We start from the raw sequence: 15,777 nt of genomic DNA on the forward strand, positions 1-15,777 counted from the left end.
AAGGGGAGGTCTGATCTTCACGGCGTAGGATCGATAATGGATGAGGGTAACTAGCCGCAAGCAACTGAAAACGCAAAATAAGAGATTTTATGACCCGATGAGGAGGATGCTCACTTAATCCTGCAATCCAAACATTCGCCGATCCATAACCCGCAATACTACCCCACACAACCACTCTCAAGTCGTGGAGCATGAGATAGGTGCAATCCGCAAGGGAAACCACAAACTCTAACCCACACAACACGATCTAGCATGGAGCAATTTCTCAAGGAATCACGAGAATAAGGATAACAAGAGCTCTCCAATCTCAAGAGGACTCTATGTATTTGGTCTTTGACAGAAATGGCAAAAGTCCCCAACGAAGGGAAGAGCTAGCCTATTTATAATAGGGACAACCCCTGGATAGGTGTGAAATCAAACTAGCTTTGGGAACCAACTTAGGTGTGAAAGAGAACCAACTTTGGTTTGACTAAATGGCTTCGAGACTTAACGAGGTAGCTTTTGGAAATCTCTCGTTGGAGGTGGTTGGTGATTCCCGACCAAGCATTCTTTATTGGAGTCAAACAATGTTTCCTTCAGCAGCAAACTCGAGTTTTGGAAACCTTTCGCAAGTTGGGATATCCAAACTCGTGCAAAACATTGTTTCACCAGCGCCAAAACATTGTTTCTTCAGCAAACATCCTATTTCTTCGTAACTTTGTTTCTTCGTCAGAAAACACTATTTTGGCTTAGACTGAAAGTGTTGTTGGTCTTCTTTGACGTTGCACCTGAGTTCAACCAACAACGAAGGAGGTGAAGGCACAAGCATGTTTTCAAGGTCAAATGATAAACTTAAGTTAGCATTCACCTAATCATGTATTTGCATTGCACGACTTCTTGTGATTGGACCGTTGATGATTGGTGGTGTGGTGTCCATGGTTGGGATGTCCTCATCATCCTCCCACTCTTGAGAAGGAGTCGTCCTTAACTCTAAAGTCCCAAAGTATGGGGAAAGATAGGAGACATTGAAGGTTGGGCTAACACCCTATTCTTCTGGAAGATCGATCTTGTAAGCATTGTCGTTGATCCTCTTGAGCACCGCAAATGGTCCATCACTGCATGGCTGCAACTTGCACTTGTGTTGCTCAGGAAAACTGTCCTTACGAAGGTGTACCCATACCAAATCGCCTTGCTCAAACACCATCTTCTTCATGGTCTTGTTTACCCACTTCGTATATTGTTCGGTCATCTTCTCAATGTTCTCCTTTGCCTGGGCATGAAGTTTCTTGACAAAATCAGCACGCTTACTTGCATCAAGGCTGGTTCGTTCCTGTAGTGGCAAAGGCAAAAGATGGATGGGAGCAATAGGTTTGAATCCATAAACAAGTTCAAATGGGAAAATTTAGTGGTCGAATGTACCGCCCTGTTATACACGAGCTCCACATGAGGTAGGCACTCTTCCCACATCTTCAAATTCTTCTTAAGGACTGTTCTTAGCATCATGGACAACATTCGATTGATAACTTCGGTCTGTCCATTAGTTTCTGGGTGGAATATCGTGGAAAACAAGAGCTTTGTGCCAAGTTTTCCCCACAAGGTCTTCCAAAAGTAACTCAAAAATTTGGTGTCACGGTCTGAAACAATCGTGCGTGGTACTCCATGTAGCCATACAAATTCTTTGAAAAATAGATCAGCAATGTGTGAAGCATCATCGCTCTTATGACATTGGATAAAATGCACCATTTTGCTAAAACGATCAACTACCACAAACACCGAGTCACTCCCCCTCTTAGTCCGTGGTAAACCAAGAACAAAATCCATAGAAATATCTTCCCATGGAGTATTCGGAATAGATAGAGGAGTATAGAGACCATGAGGATTCAAGCGGGACTTAGCTTTGTGACAATTCCCGCCATCACGTAGCGTTCCACATCACGTCTCATTCGCGAACAAAAGAAGTGATCTACGAGCACACTTTCAGTTTTCTTGGCTCCAAAATGTTCCATGAGTCCACCAGCGTCAGCCTCCTGCAAGAGCAACAAACGAACAGAACAATCTGGGATGCACTTTTTGTTAGTGTGAAATAGAAATCCATCATGCAAGTGAAACTTCTCCCATCCCTTTCCCTTGTTGCGCTTTGAAAATGGTTCAGCAAAGTATGAGTTATTAGCATACAATTCTTTGATGCTTTCTAAACCAAGGATTTTAACATCAAGTTGGGAAAGTAAAATATGACGCCTAGATAATGCATCGGCAACAACATTATTCTTCCCTTTCTTGTACTTGACAATATAAGGAAAAGACTCTATGAACTCATTCCATTTTGCATGTCTACGGATCAGTTTGAGTTGATCCTTTAGGTGTTTTAAAGATTCATGGTTAGACTGTATCACACACGCTTTAGGCCACAAGTAATGCTGCCATGTTTCCAAAGATCGAACAAGTGCATACAATTCTTTATCATAGACGGAATAATTAAGAGTTGGACCATTAAGCTTCTCACTAAAATAGGTGATGGGTTTACCTTCTTGCATTAGAACTCCTCCAATGCCAACACCACTTGCATCACATTCAATCTCAAATGTCTTATCAAAATCGGGAAGTGAAAGCAACAGGGCTGATGTCAACCTCATCTTCTGTTCTTGGAAGGACTTGTCTTGAGAATCACCCCATTGGAATGGAGTGTCTTTCTTCGTTAACTCATTCATTGGTGCATCAATGGTGCTGAAATCCTTCACAAACCGGCGGTAGAAACCTGCAAGTCCGAGGAAGCTGCGTACTTGGCTCACATTTTGTGGAGGCATCCACTCACGAATAGCCTTGATCTTCTCTTCATTGACCTCCACACCTTTTCCTGAAATAACAAAGCCAAGAAACACAACCTTGTTTGTGCAAAATGTGTAGTTTTCCACGTTAGCATACACCTTTTCCTTCCGTAGGACAACAAGCACACATTTTATATGTCCAAGACGATCCTCCAAAGTTTTCCTATAAATCAATATGTCATCAAAGTTAACCAGTACAAACTTGCCAATGAAGGATCTAAGCACATGATTCATCAATCTCATGAAAGTACTAGGTGCATTCATTAATCAAAACGACATAACCAACCATTCATACAAGCCAAAATTGGCCTTGAAAGCAGTTTTCCATTCATCACCCTCTTTCATTCTTATTTGGTGGTATCCACTTCGCAAATCAATTTTAGAAAATATGGTGGAACCACAAAGTTCATCAAGCATGTCATCGAGCCTAGGTATAGGGTGCCGATATCTAACAGTTATGCTGTTAATGGATCTACAATCAGTGCACATTCGCATAGTACCATTTTTCTTTGGAACTAAAAGAATGGGAACAACACAAGAAGAAAGAGTTTCCCTTACATAACCTTTGTTAAGAAGATTTTCTACTTGCCTATGAATTTCCTTCGTCTCCTATGGGTTTGCTCGGTACGGTGGTCGGTTTGGTAGTGGGGCGCCCAGAACCAAGTCGATTTGGTGTTCAATGCCTCGCTTCGGTGGCAAACCAGGTGGCACCTCCTTGGGAAACATGTCCTCATACTCCTGCAAAATATCAAATACAACACTAGGGGAAGAGTTGAGGGTAAGCCGTTATTAGCCAATAAAGTTTCCTTGTACATGAGTACAAAGAATGGAGTATTAGGTTCTCTCAATTCCCGCTTATCCCTTTTCCTAGCCATCATAACTAATCCTTGTTTTGCCCGGGGCTTGGTCATATTTGGCTGTGGAGCTTTTGGCCGTGGAAACACTCCCTCACTATGTTGGTAGCTCATTCTTTGTGTATGATCACTCTCTCCCTTTTTCTTTCCTTTTCTTTTCATCTCATCAAGATAGACTTCCTCGGGTGTCATGGGTAGCCAAGTGAACTTTTCTCCTCTATGGACAAAACATAAGAGATCCGCACGCCCGCTGATTTGGACATCACGGTCATGCAACCATGGTCGTCCAAGAAGCAAGTGACAAGCATGCATTGGCACCACATCGCACTCAACAACATCCCGATATGTCCCTACTGAAATTGGTATTCACATGCTGCTAATCACCTTAATTGCGCCACAACCATTTAGCCATTGCATGCGGTATGGATGTGGGTGACGTTTTGTTTGCAATTGAAGCTTCTCGACCATCTTCGTGCTTGCAATATTGTTGCAGCTATCACTATCAACAATCACTCAACATATCTTTGAGTTGATAAGGCAATGGGTGTGGAAAATATTATGCTGCTGCCCCTTTTCCTCCTCCACAACCTGGGCATTAAGTGAACGACATACAACCAAAGCTTCACCATCAAATTCTTCATGAGATAAAATAGTGCCTCCTACTTCCCAACCTTGCTCCTCTTCCACTTCATTGTTGCCACCTTCAGGGTCACTTTCATACTCCCATTCACCTCGTTCATTAATGATCATAGTTCTTTTGCTTGGACATTCTGAAGAAATGTGACCTCTTCCTTTGCACTTGTGGCATTGAATGCCGCCGCTGCGTGTAGAACTCTTTTCTGCAGGTGGAGCGAAGGATACTCTTGCTGTAGATGACGACCTCTTTATTGATTGTGAACAACAGGTGAGGAAGCCGTCGAGGCATGTGGCTGCCTAGGTGGTGCACCCTCAAACCGAGAACCATATGGTTGTTGTGTTCGCTGCCATGAGGATGCGGTGGCGTGGCCTTAGAAAAGACGAGTACGACCATTACGCATATTCTTCTTCTCAACTCGTATAGCTTGATGTACCATATCTTGTAGTGTGTCATGAAGAAACATCTCCAAAAATATGATACTTCATCATTCAACCCATGTAAAAATCTCGCCATCTTCACCTCATCACTTTCACGGGTTCTTGTTCGAATTAGCAGCACCTCCATCTCTTTATAGTACTCCTTAATAGTGCGGGAACCTTTAGTGAGCTACTGGAATCGTTTGTACAGTTGCCTCTCATAGTATGATGGATAAAACAGCGCCTCATGACTTGCTTCATCAAAGTCCAGCTGCAGATATAATTATTGCCCGATATAAATTGATTATCTTGCAGCTAATTCCACCATGTAAGAGCATAACTAGAGGACTCCATAACAGCAAGATCAACTCTCTTGGCTTCAGAAAAACCATGGATGCGAAAGATTTGATCACACTTCTCCCACTCAATATATGCATCCAGATCCTCTTTTCCGATGAATGATGGCACATGTAGCTTCACTCTCGCTTGGTTGGCACGGCCATCTTGATCACGATGGTCATAATGATGGCCATTGCGACCAAAAATAGCACCATGGCGAGGAGGGAGTAGGGTTCATAGTCCCCCATGCCTTCATCTTCGTCACCACGCTCGGAGAGATCTTCATGGGAGATGTCATCACCATCATGTGCAGTTCGTCATCGGTGATCAGCGGCAAACCCACGGGGTCACGGCCTCGCCCGTGAGCTTCTCAAGCCTCCGCATACCCAAGAAGGTTCGAACTCTGGGGCGTGTGCGAAGATCAACCCCTCAAGCCTTAAGCTCGACGCCCCACAGCCTAGCCTAGCCGGATTCGCGTAAACAAGGAAGAAGATGAGCACGACAGTTTACCCAGGTTCGGGCCACCTTGCGGTGTAAAAACCTACTCCTGCTTTGTGGTGGATTGGCCTCATGAGGGGCTGAGGATGAACTAGTTGTAACGCCCACGATGCGGCTATATCTCCCACGTGTCGAGGCACGACTTAGAGGCATAACCGCATTGTGGTTTTGTCGCAAGAAGGGTCATCTTCACACAATCCCATGTAATGAACAAGAATGGGATAAAGAGTTGGCTTACAATCGCCACTTCACACAATACATAAATATAATTCATACATCATCCAAAATACACACATAGACCGACTACGGTCAAGATCCAAATGAAAATAAGACAACCCCAAATGCTAGATCCCCGATCGTCCCAACTGGGCTCCACTACTGATCATCAGGAAAAGACACATAGTAACGACCACGTTCCTCATCAAACTCCCACTTGAGGTCGATCCCATCATCTGCACTGTCATCGTTGGCACCTGTAACTGTTTTGGTAGAATCTGTGAGTCACGGGGACTCAGTAATCTCACACCCGCGAGATCAAGACTATTTAAGCTTATAGGAAAAGATGGTGTAATGAGGTAGAGCTGCAACAGGCACTAAGCATATATGGTGGCTAACATACGCAAAAGAGAGCGAGAAGAGAAGCAACGGAGCGGTCGTCATCTAGTAATGATCAAGAAGTGATCCTGAACTCCTACTTACGTCATTCATAACTCAAACCGTGTTCACTTCCCGGACTCCGCCGAGAAGAGACCATCACGGCTACACACATAGTTGATGTATTTTAATTGGGTCAAGTGACAAGTTCTCTACAACCGGACATTAACAAATTCCCATCTGCCTCATAACCGCGGGCACGACTTTCGAAAGATATTACCCTATAGGGGTGTCCCAACTTAGCCCATCATAAGCTCTCACGGTCAACGAAGGATAAACCTTCTCCCGGAAAGACCCGATCAGTCGCGGAATCCCGGTTTACAAGATATTTCGACAATGGTAAAACAAGACCAGCAAAGCCGCCCGATGCACCGACAAATCCCGATAGGAGCTGCACATATCTCGTTCTCAGGGCACACCGGATGAGACATCCTACGAGTAAAACCAGACCTCGAGTTTCCACGAGGGGGCCCCGCAGTCTACTCAGTTCGGACCAACACTCGAAGGAGCACTGGCCCGGGGGGGGGGTGGTTAAAATAAGATGACCCTCGGGCTCGCGAAAACCCGGGGGAAAGGCTTAGGTGGCAAATGGTAAAACCAAGGTTGGGCCTTGCTGGAGGAGTTTTATTCAAGGCAAACTGTCAAGGGGGTCCCATAAATCACCCAACCGCGTAAGGAACGCAAACTCAAGGAACATAATACCGGTATGACAGAAACTAGGGCGGCAAGAGTGGAACAAAACACCAGGCATAAGGCCGAGCCTTCCACCCTTTACCAAATATATAGATGCATTAATTAAATAAGAGATATTGTGATATCCCAACATATCCATGTTCCAACAAGGAACCAACTTCAACTTCACCTGCAACTAGCAACGCTATAAGAAGGGCTGAGCAAAAGCGGTAACTTAGCCAAACAACGGTTTGCTAGGAAAGGATGGTTAGAGGCTATCATGGCAATATGGGAGGCATGATATAGCAAGTGATAGGTAGCGCAGCATGGCAATAGAGCGAACAACTAGCAAAGCAAAGATAGAAGTGATTTCGAGGGGTGGTCATCTTGCCTGCAAGGTTCTCAGAGTTGTCGAGAGCTTGATCCTCGGAAGCGTACTCAACAGGTTCCTCGTTCACGAACTCGTCTCCCGGCTCTACCCAAGACAAGAACACAAGCAACGGAACCACAATCAATCACGGGAAATGCACAAGCAACATGATGCAATACATGAATGATATGCAAGATATGATATGCGATGCATATGCGTGCTCCGGAAGGAAAAAGATGAACAAGGCAGTAAATTGGCAAACCAAGCATGCCACTGGAAAGATGAGATGATTTCGGTTGAAATCGATATAAAGATCACCGGAAACGGATGCACGGTTTGCAAATGGCAAGCAAAACAAAAATGACACGAATCTGCGATTAACAGCATGATAGCACTTAAAATGCAACAAGTAACAATGCTAAAGCAGTCCAACGTAGTAACAAAGCATACGGCAGTCATCTACAGGAGATGCTTGACAAAAGATGAACACTGAGCTACAGCTAGATCACAACATAACAAGCTCAAACAAGCATGGCAAAAGTGCAAAAGATAACAGGTTCACAGACTTGGTGAAATTACTGGCCATGACTGAAACAGCATCAGATAGCAATGTTCAGAGCATGAAATCAACATGCTACAGGAACTTAAAATGGCAAAACAAGGCATGGAAGTATTCTACTAAATGCATATAACAAAAGTCCCTTACTGACCATAAGCCAAAAAGGACCATAAGATATGATGGCAACCATGTGAACATAGCAAGTTTCGTTAACAGGTTTCAGACTTAGCAGAAAACAGAGCATGGCAGAAACAATAATATGAAGGCATCTTGGTGAGCTTGATGCACTCACCACAAAGCAATGCATGACAAAACAATCATACCTACTGCAATATGGCATGTTTATTAAGCTATCCATGGTAAAAGAGAAAATACATAGCATGTATGGATCAACTACAATAAGCTTGGCAAAATTGAATAACACGTAAACAATCTGCCAGAAATATTTTATAGCAAAGGTAGAGCAATATTGAGTCATGCTATGGCACTCCATAAATGCAAACAAGGGCAGGAATGGATCAATTACAATAATATATACAAAACATCCTTAGTGAACATCTCCAAAATATGCATGGATCTCTCTGTAGCATCAAGTTCACATGGCAACAAAATAACAGCAAACAAAGACAGAAATTACCAAGTCCCTGAAATCAGAAACATTATGGAGCCTAGTTTGCATGCTTGTTCTAGTCACCACAGAGATCACAAAAATACATGGCATACACCACTGGAAATATGGCATGGCATACAATAAAACACATGTAGAGCTCATGCCCATAAGATGCACAGATTAAATGATACAAAAACAACAAATCTCCAAGTTCTGCTAAGTAACAGCAGATAACAGCAACTAGCACTCTTGCACCAGAGATTTGGGCATCAAGATGGACTCTAATGAACATGGTGCAATTGAACAAAATGTAGAGCATCACGAGACGAACAATTTGACATATTACACGCGCGAAATGGAGCTATATACAGAGAGTTATGCCATGATGAACAGGGATATATAATGTGAAAATGCAAAAAACTTAGGAAATTTGGGGGAAGAAAAAGTCAACCGAGGAGGGCGGCCCGATCAGATCTGGCACGAGGGCGCTCGCCGGAGGTCGCCGGAGGAGGTGGAGATGGCGGCCGGTGCTCGTGGCGCGGGCGCGGGGGAGAGGAGAGGAGGAGGCGCCTGCCGGCGGAGGGGCGCCGGGCGACAGAGGCGGCGTCCGCGGCGGCGGCGGCGACCAGTGCCGGGCGCGGCGGCGCCGGCGCGGAGGCGCCGGCGCGGAGGCGGCGGCGCAGGGCGGCGTCGTGCGGGAGGAGGAGGGCGCCGGGCGCGCGGGCCGGGAGGGCCGCGGACGGGCCCCGGCGGGCCGGCGGCGATGTGGGCGCGGGCACGCCACGTGGCAGCACGGGAGAGGCCGGCTGCGGCGGCGAACGTGTCCGCCGGTGGGAGATTTGTCCGGCGGCGGCGGGGAGAATTTTTAGGGTTTGATCTGCGAATGTTTTCGGGAGGGGATGCATATATATAGCTAGAAGGAGCTAGGAGAGTCCAAATGAGGTGCGGTTTTCGCCCACACGATTGTGATCGAACGACCTAGAGCATGGAAGAGAGTTTGGTGGGTTTTGGGCTGGTTTTGAGAGGGGTTTTGCTGCAATACACAGAAGGCATCTGCGGTTACCCAGTTAACCGTTGGAGTACCAAACGACCTCCAAATGGAACGAAACTTGACCGGTGGTCTACCGGTGGTATACCAAGGCCACTTGACAAGCCTCGGTCCATTCCGAGAACGTTTGACACCCGCTCACGAAAAGAAACAAGAGGGGTGCGCCGGAGGAGGTGGGAGCGCCGGATTGCAAAACGGACAACGGGGAAAATGCTCGGATGCATGAGACGAACACGTATGCAAAATGAGATGCACATGATGACATGATATGAAATGCAAGACATGAACAAAATGCAAAACGAAAGACAAAACCCGACCACGGAGGGAATATCATAACACAAAGCCGAAAATGGCAAGAGTTGGAGTTACAAATATGGAAAGTTACATCCGGGGTGTTACACTAGTACAGGGGATGAACAACCTCGCGAGGGCTACTCTGGTGTGGGTGGAAAGGATTCGGATCCCCCTCTACGGTTGTGGCTAGCCTATATTTATCGTGGCCTCGGTCCTCTTCCCCCAAAACTTAGGCAGGAAGGGATCACACAACGACCAATTTGAAAGGGGACAAGTAGTACATCTAATCCTGATGAAAGGTGGTCTTCGCCTGCAAAGCTTCTGGTCGTGACGCAGTGGTGGGCTCGGTGATGACCTCCGTCCCGCCGAGCCTGTGGTATTGGTCTTGTAGCACCGGAATGGAAACCCTTGGGAGATTCCTCGGGAACCCATGTCTGTCCTTGCCTCCTTAGCACCTAAGAGGAAACTGCCTCCTCTACGCCCGCTGGCGCCCGCCTGGCCTTGGTCGTCATGGCTGATACATCCATTTTGCATCATGCTTTTATATCCATATTTATTGCATTATGGGCTGTTATTACACATTATGTCACAACACTTATGCTTATTCTCTCTTATTTTACAAGGATTACATGAAGAGGGAGAATGCCGGCAGCTGGAATTCCGGGCTGGAAAAGGAGCAAATATTAGAGACCTATTCTGCACAAATCCAAAAGTCCTGAAACTCCACGGAAGTTATTTTTGGAAATAATAAAAAATACTGAGCGAAGAAAATACCAGAGGGGGCCCACACCCTGGCCACGAGGGTGGGGGGCACGCCCTACCCCCTGGGCGCGCCCCCTGCCTTGTGGGCCCCCTGGTGGCCCTCCGGTGCCCATCTTCTGCTATATGAAGTCTTTCGTCCGAGGAAAAATCATAAGCAAGCTTTCGGGACGAGACTCCGCCGCCACGAGGCGGAACCTTGGCGGAACCAATCTAGGGCTCTGGCGGAGCTGTTCTGCGAGGGACACTTCCCTCCGGGAGGGGGAAATCATCGCCATCGTCATCACCAACGCTCCTCTCATTGGGAGGGGGCCAATCTTCATCAACATCTTCACCACCACCATCTCCTCTAAAACCCTAGTTCATCTCTTGTATCCAATCTTTGTCTCATAGCCCGGGATTGGTACCTGTAGGTTGCTAGTAGTGTTGATTACTCCTTGTAGTTGATGCTAGTTGGTTTATTTGGTGGAAGATCATATGTTCAGATCCATTATGCATATTAATACCCCTTTGATTATGAACATGAATATGCTTTGTGAGTAGTTACGTTTGTTCCTGAGGACATGGGAGAAGTCTTGCTATTAGTAGTCATGTGAATTTGGTATTCGTTCGATATTTTGATGAGATGTATGTTCTCTCTCCTCTAGTGGTGTTATGTGAACGTCGACTACATGACACTTCACTGTTGTTTGAGCCTAGAGGAAGGCACTGGGAAGTAATAAGTAGATGATGGGTTGCTAGAGTGACAGAAGCTTAAACCCTAGTTTATGCGTTGCTTCGTAAGGGGCTGATTTGGATCCATATGTTTCATGCTATGGTTAGGTTCACCTTAATACTTCTTTTGCAGTTGCAGATGCTTGCAATAGGAGTTAATCATAAGTGGGATGCTTGTCCAAGTAAGGACAACACCCAAGCACCGGTCCACCCACATATCAAATTATCAAAGTACCGAACGCGAATCATATGAACGTGATGAAAACTAGCTTGACGATAATTCCCTTGTGTCCTCGGGAGCGCTTTCCTTCATATAAGAGTTTGTCCAGGCTTGTCCTTTGCTACAAAAAGGATTGGGCCATCTTGCTGCACTTTATTTACTATCAGAAAACTATCTGTTACCGATAATTTCCGTGCTTGCAGAGAATACCTTGCTGAAAACCGCTTATCATTTCCTTCTGCTCATCGTTGGGTTCGACACTCTTACTTACCGAAAGGACTATGATAGATCCCCTATACTTGTGGGTCATCAAGACTCTTTTCTTGCGCGGTTGCCGGGGAGTGAAGCGCCTTTGGTAGGTGGAATTTGGTAAGGAAAAATTGATATAGTGTGCTGAAATTTACTGTCACTTGTTACTATGGAAAGTAATCCTTTGAGGGGCTTGTTCGGGGTATCTTCACCTCGACCAGTAGAGCAAAGAGTTGCTCCTCAACCTACTGAACCTACTGAAAATGAAAATGTTTACTTTGAAATTCCTTCGGGTATGATAGAAAAACTGCTAGCTAATCCTTTTGCAGGAGACGGAACATTACATCCCGATGAGCACCTAATCTATGTGGATGAAGTTTGTGGATTATTTAAGCTTGCAGGTATGCCCGATGATGTTATCAAGAAGAAGGTCTTCCCTTTATATTTGAAGGGAGATGCATTTACATGGTATAGGCTATGTGATGATATGGGATCATGGAACTACAGACGATTGAAATTGGAATTTCATCAGAAGTTTTATCCTATGCATCTTGTTCATCGTGATCGTAATTATATATATAATTTTTGGCCTCGCGAAGGAGAAAGCATCGCTCAAGCTTGGGGGAGGCTTAAGTCAATGTTATATTCATTGCCCAATCATGAGCTCTCGAGAGAAATGATTATTCAAAATTTTTATGCTCGGCTTTCTGACAACAATCGCACCATGCTCGATACTTCTTGTACTGGTTCTTTTATGATGAACACTATTGAATTCAAATGGGATTTATTGGAAAGAATTAAACGCAACTCTGAAGATTGGGATCTCGACGAAGGTAAGGAGTCAGGTATAACACCTAAGTTTGATTGTGTTAAATCTTTTATGGACACCGATGTTTTCCGTAAATTTAGCACTAAATATGGACTTGACTCTGAGATAGTAGCTTCTTTTTGTGAATCTTTTGCTGCTCATGTTGATCTCCCTAAGGAGAAGTGGTTTAAATATAATCCTCCCGTTGAAGTAAAAGTAGTTGCACCTATTAAAGTTGAAGAAAAGACTATCACTTATAATGATCCTATTGTTCCTACTGCTTATGTTGAGAAACCACCTTTCCTTGTTAGAATAAAGGATCATGCTAAAGCTTCAACTGTGTTCAATAAAAGTAATATTAGGACACACAAACCTCCTGAGCAAGTTAAAGTTGAACCTAATATTGCTATGGTTAAAGATCTCTTGGTTGATAATACCGATGGGCATGTTATTTACTTCTGCAATGAGACTGCTAGAATTGCTAAACCTAGTGCTAAAGATAAACATAGACCTATGGTAGGCATGCCTGTTATTTCTGTTAAAATAGGAGATCATTGTTATCATGGCTTGTGTGATATGGGTGCTAGTGCTAGTGCAATACCTATTGACTTATACAAAGAAATTATGCATGATATAGCACTCGCTGAGTTAGAATAAATTGATGTCACCATTAAGCTTGCTAATAGAGATACTATTTCACCAATTGGGATTGTTAGAGATGTTGAAGTCTTGTGTGGAAAAGTTAAATATCCTGCTAATTTTCTTGTTCTTGGTTCCCCACAGGATAGCTTTTGTCCCATTATATTCGGTAGACCCTTCTTGAATACTGTTAATGCTAAGATAGACTGCGAAAAGGATATTGTTACTATTGGTTTGGATGATATGTCTCATGAGTTTAATTTCTCTAAATTTCGTAGACAACCTCGTGATGAGGAATTGCCTAGTAAAGATGAAATTATTGGTCTTGCTTCTATTGCCGTGCCTCCTAATGATCCTTTAGAACAACATTTTCTAGACCATGAAAATGATATGTTTACGAATGAAAGAAAGGAAATAGATGAAGTATTCTTTAAACAGGGACCTATTCTAAAACACAATTTTCCTGTTGAAATCCTAGGGGATCCCCCTCCACCCAAGGGTGATCCCGTGTTTGAGCTTAAACCGTTGCCTGATACTCTTAAATATGCTTATCTTGATGAAAAGAAGATATATCCTGTTATTATTAGTGCTAACCTTTCAAAGAAGGAGGAAGAAAAATTATTGAAAACTCTGAAGAAGCACCGTGCTGCTATTGGATATACTCTTGATGATCTTAAGGGCATTAGTCCCACTCTATACCAACACAAAATAAATTTGGAGAAAGATGCCAAACCAGTTATTGATCATCAACGACGGCTGAATCCTAAGATGAAAGAAGTGGTAAGAAAGGAAATACTAAAGCTCCTTGAGGCAGGTATAATCTATCCCGTTGATGATAGTCAGTGGGTAAGTCCTGTCCATTGTGTCCCTAAGAAGGGAGGTATTACTGTCGTTCCTAATGATAAAGATGAATTGATTCCACAAAGAATTATTACAGGTTATAGGATGGTAATTGATTTCCGCAAATTAAATAGGGCTACTAAAAAAGATCATTACCCCTTACCTTTTATTGATCAAATGCTAGAGAGATTATCCAAACATACACATTTTTGCTTTCTAGATGGTTACTCTGGTTTCTCTCAAATACCTGTGTCAGCTGATGATCAAGCAAAGACCACTTTTACTTGTCCTTTCGGTACTTCTGCTTATAGATGTATGCCTTTTGGTTTATGTAATGCACCTACTACCTTTCAAAGATGCATGATGGCTATATTCTCTCATTTTTGTGAAAAGATATGTGAGGTTTTCATGGACAATTTCTCCGTTTATGGCTCCTCTTTTGATGATTGCTTGAGCAACCTTGATCGAGTTTTGCAGAGATGTGAAGAAACTAATCTTGTCTTGAATTGGGAGAAGTGCCACTTTATGGTTAATGAAGGCATTGTCTTGGGGCATAAAATTTCTGAAAGAGGTATTGAAGTGGATAAAGCTAAAGTTGATGCTATTGAAAAGATGCCGTGTCCCAAGGACATCAAAGGTATAAGAAGTTTCCTTGGCCATGCCGGTTTTTATAGGAGGTTCATTAAGGACTTCTCAAAAATTTCTCGGCCTCTGACTAATCTCTTACAAAAATATATACCTTTCGTTTTTGATGATGATTGTGTAGAAGCATTTGAAATACTTAAGAAAGCATTAATCTCTGCACCTATTGTTCAACACCTGATTGGAATTTACCTTTTGAAATTATGTGTGATGCCAGCGATTATGCTGTAGGTGCTGTTCTAGGGCAAAGAGTTGATAAGAAATTAAATGTTATTCAATATGCTAGTAAAACTCTAGACAATGCCCAGAGAAATTATGCCACTACTGAAAAGGAATTTTTAGCAGTTGTATTTGCCTGTGATAAGTTTAGACCTTATATTGTTGATTCTAAAGAAACTATTCACACTGATCATGCTGCTATTAAATATCTTATGAAAAAAAGATGCTAAACCTAGACTTATTAGATGGGTTCTCTTGCTACAAGAATTTGATTTACATATTATTGATAGAAAGGGAGCTGAGAACCCCGTTGCAGACAACTTGTCTAGGTTAGAAAATGTTCTTGATGACCCACTACCTATTGATGATAGCTTTCCTGATGAACAATTAAATGTCATAAATGCTTCTCGTACTGCTCCATGGCATGCTGATTATGCTAATTACATTGTTGCTAAATTTATACCACCTAGTTTCACATATCAGCAAAAGAAAAAGTTTTTCTATGATTTGAGACATTACTTTTGGGATGACCCACATCTTTATAAAGAAGGAGTAGATGGTGTTATTAGACGTTGTGTACCTGAGCATGAACAGGAACAGATCCTACGCAAGTGTCACTCCGAGGCTTATGGAGGACACCACGCTAGAGATAGAACTGCACATAAGGTATTGCAATCCGGTTTTTATTGGCCTACTCTCTTCAAGGATGCTCGTAAGTTTGTCTTATCTTGTGATGAATGTCGAAGAATTGGTAATATTAGTAGACGTCAAGAAATGCCTATGAATTATTCACTTGTTATTGAACCATTTGACGTTTGGGGCTTTGATTATATGGAACCTTTTCCTTCCTCTAATGGGTATACACATATTTTAGTTGCTGTTGATTACGTTACTAAGTGGGTAGAAGCTATTCCAACTAGTAGTGCTGATCT

Source organism: Aegilops tauschii, chromosome 3 (genome assembly GCF_002575655.3).
Source record: "Aegilops tauschii subsp. strangulata cultivar AL8/78 chromosome 3, Aet v6.0, whole genome shotgun sequence".
Lineage (NCBI taxonomy): Eukaryota > Viridiplantae > Streptophyta > Magnoliopsida > Poales > Poaceae > Aegilops > Aegilops tauschii.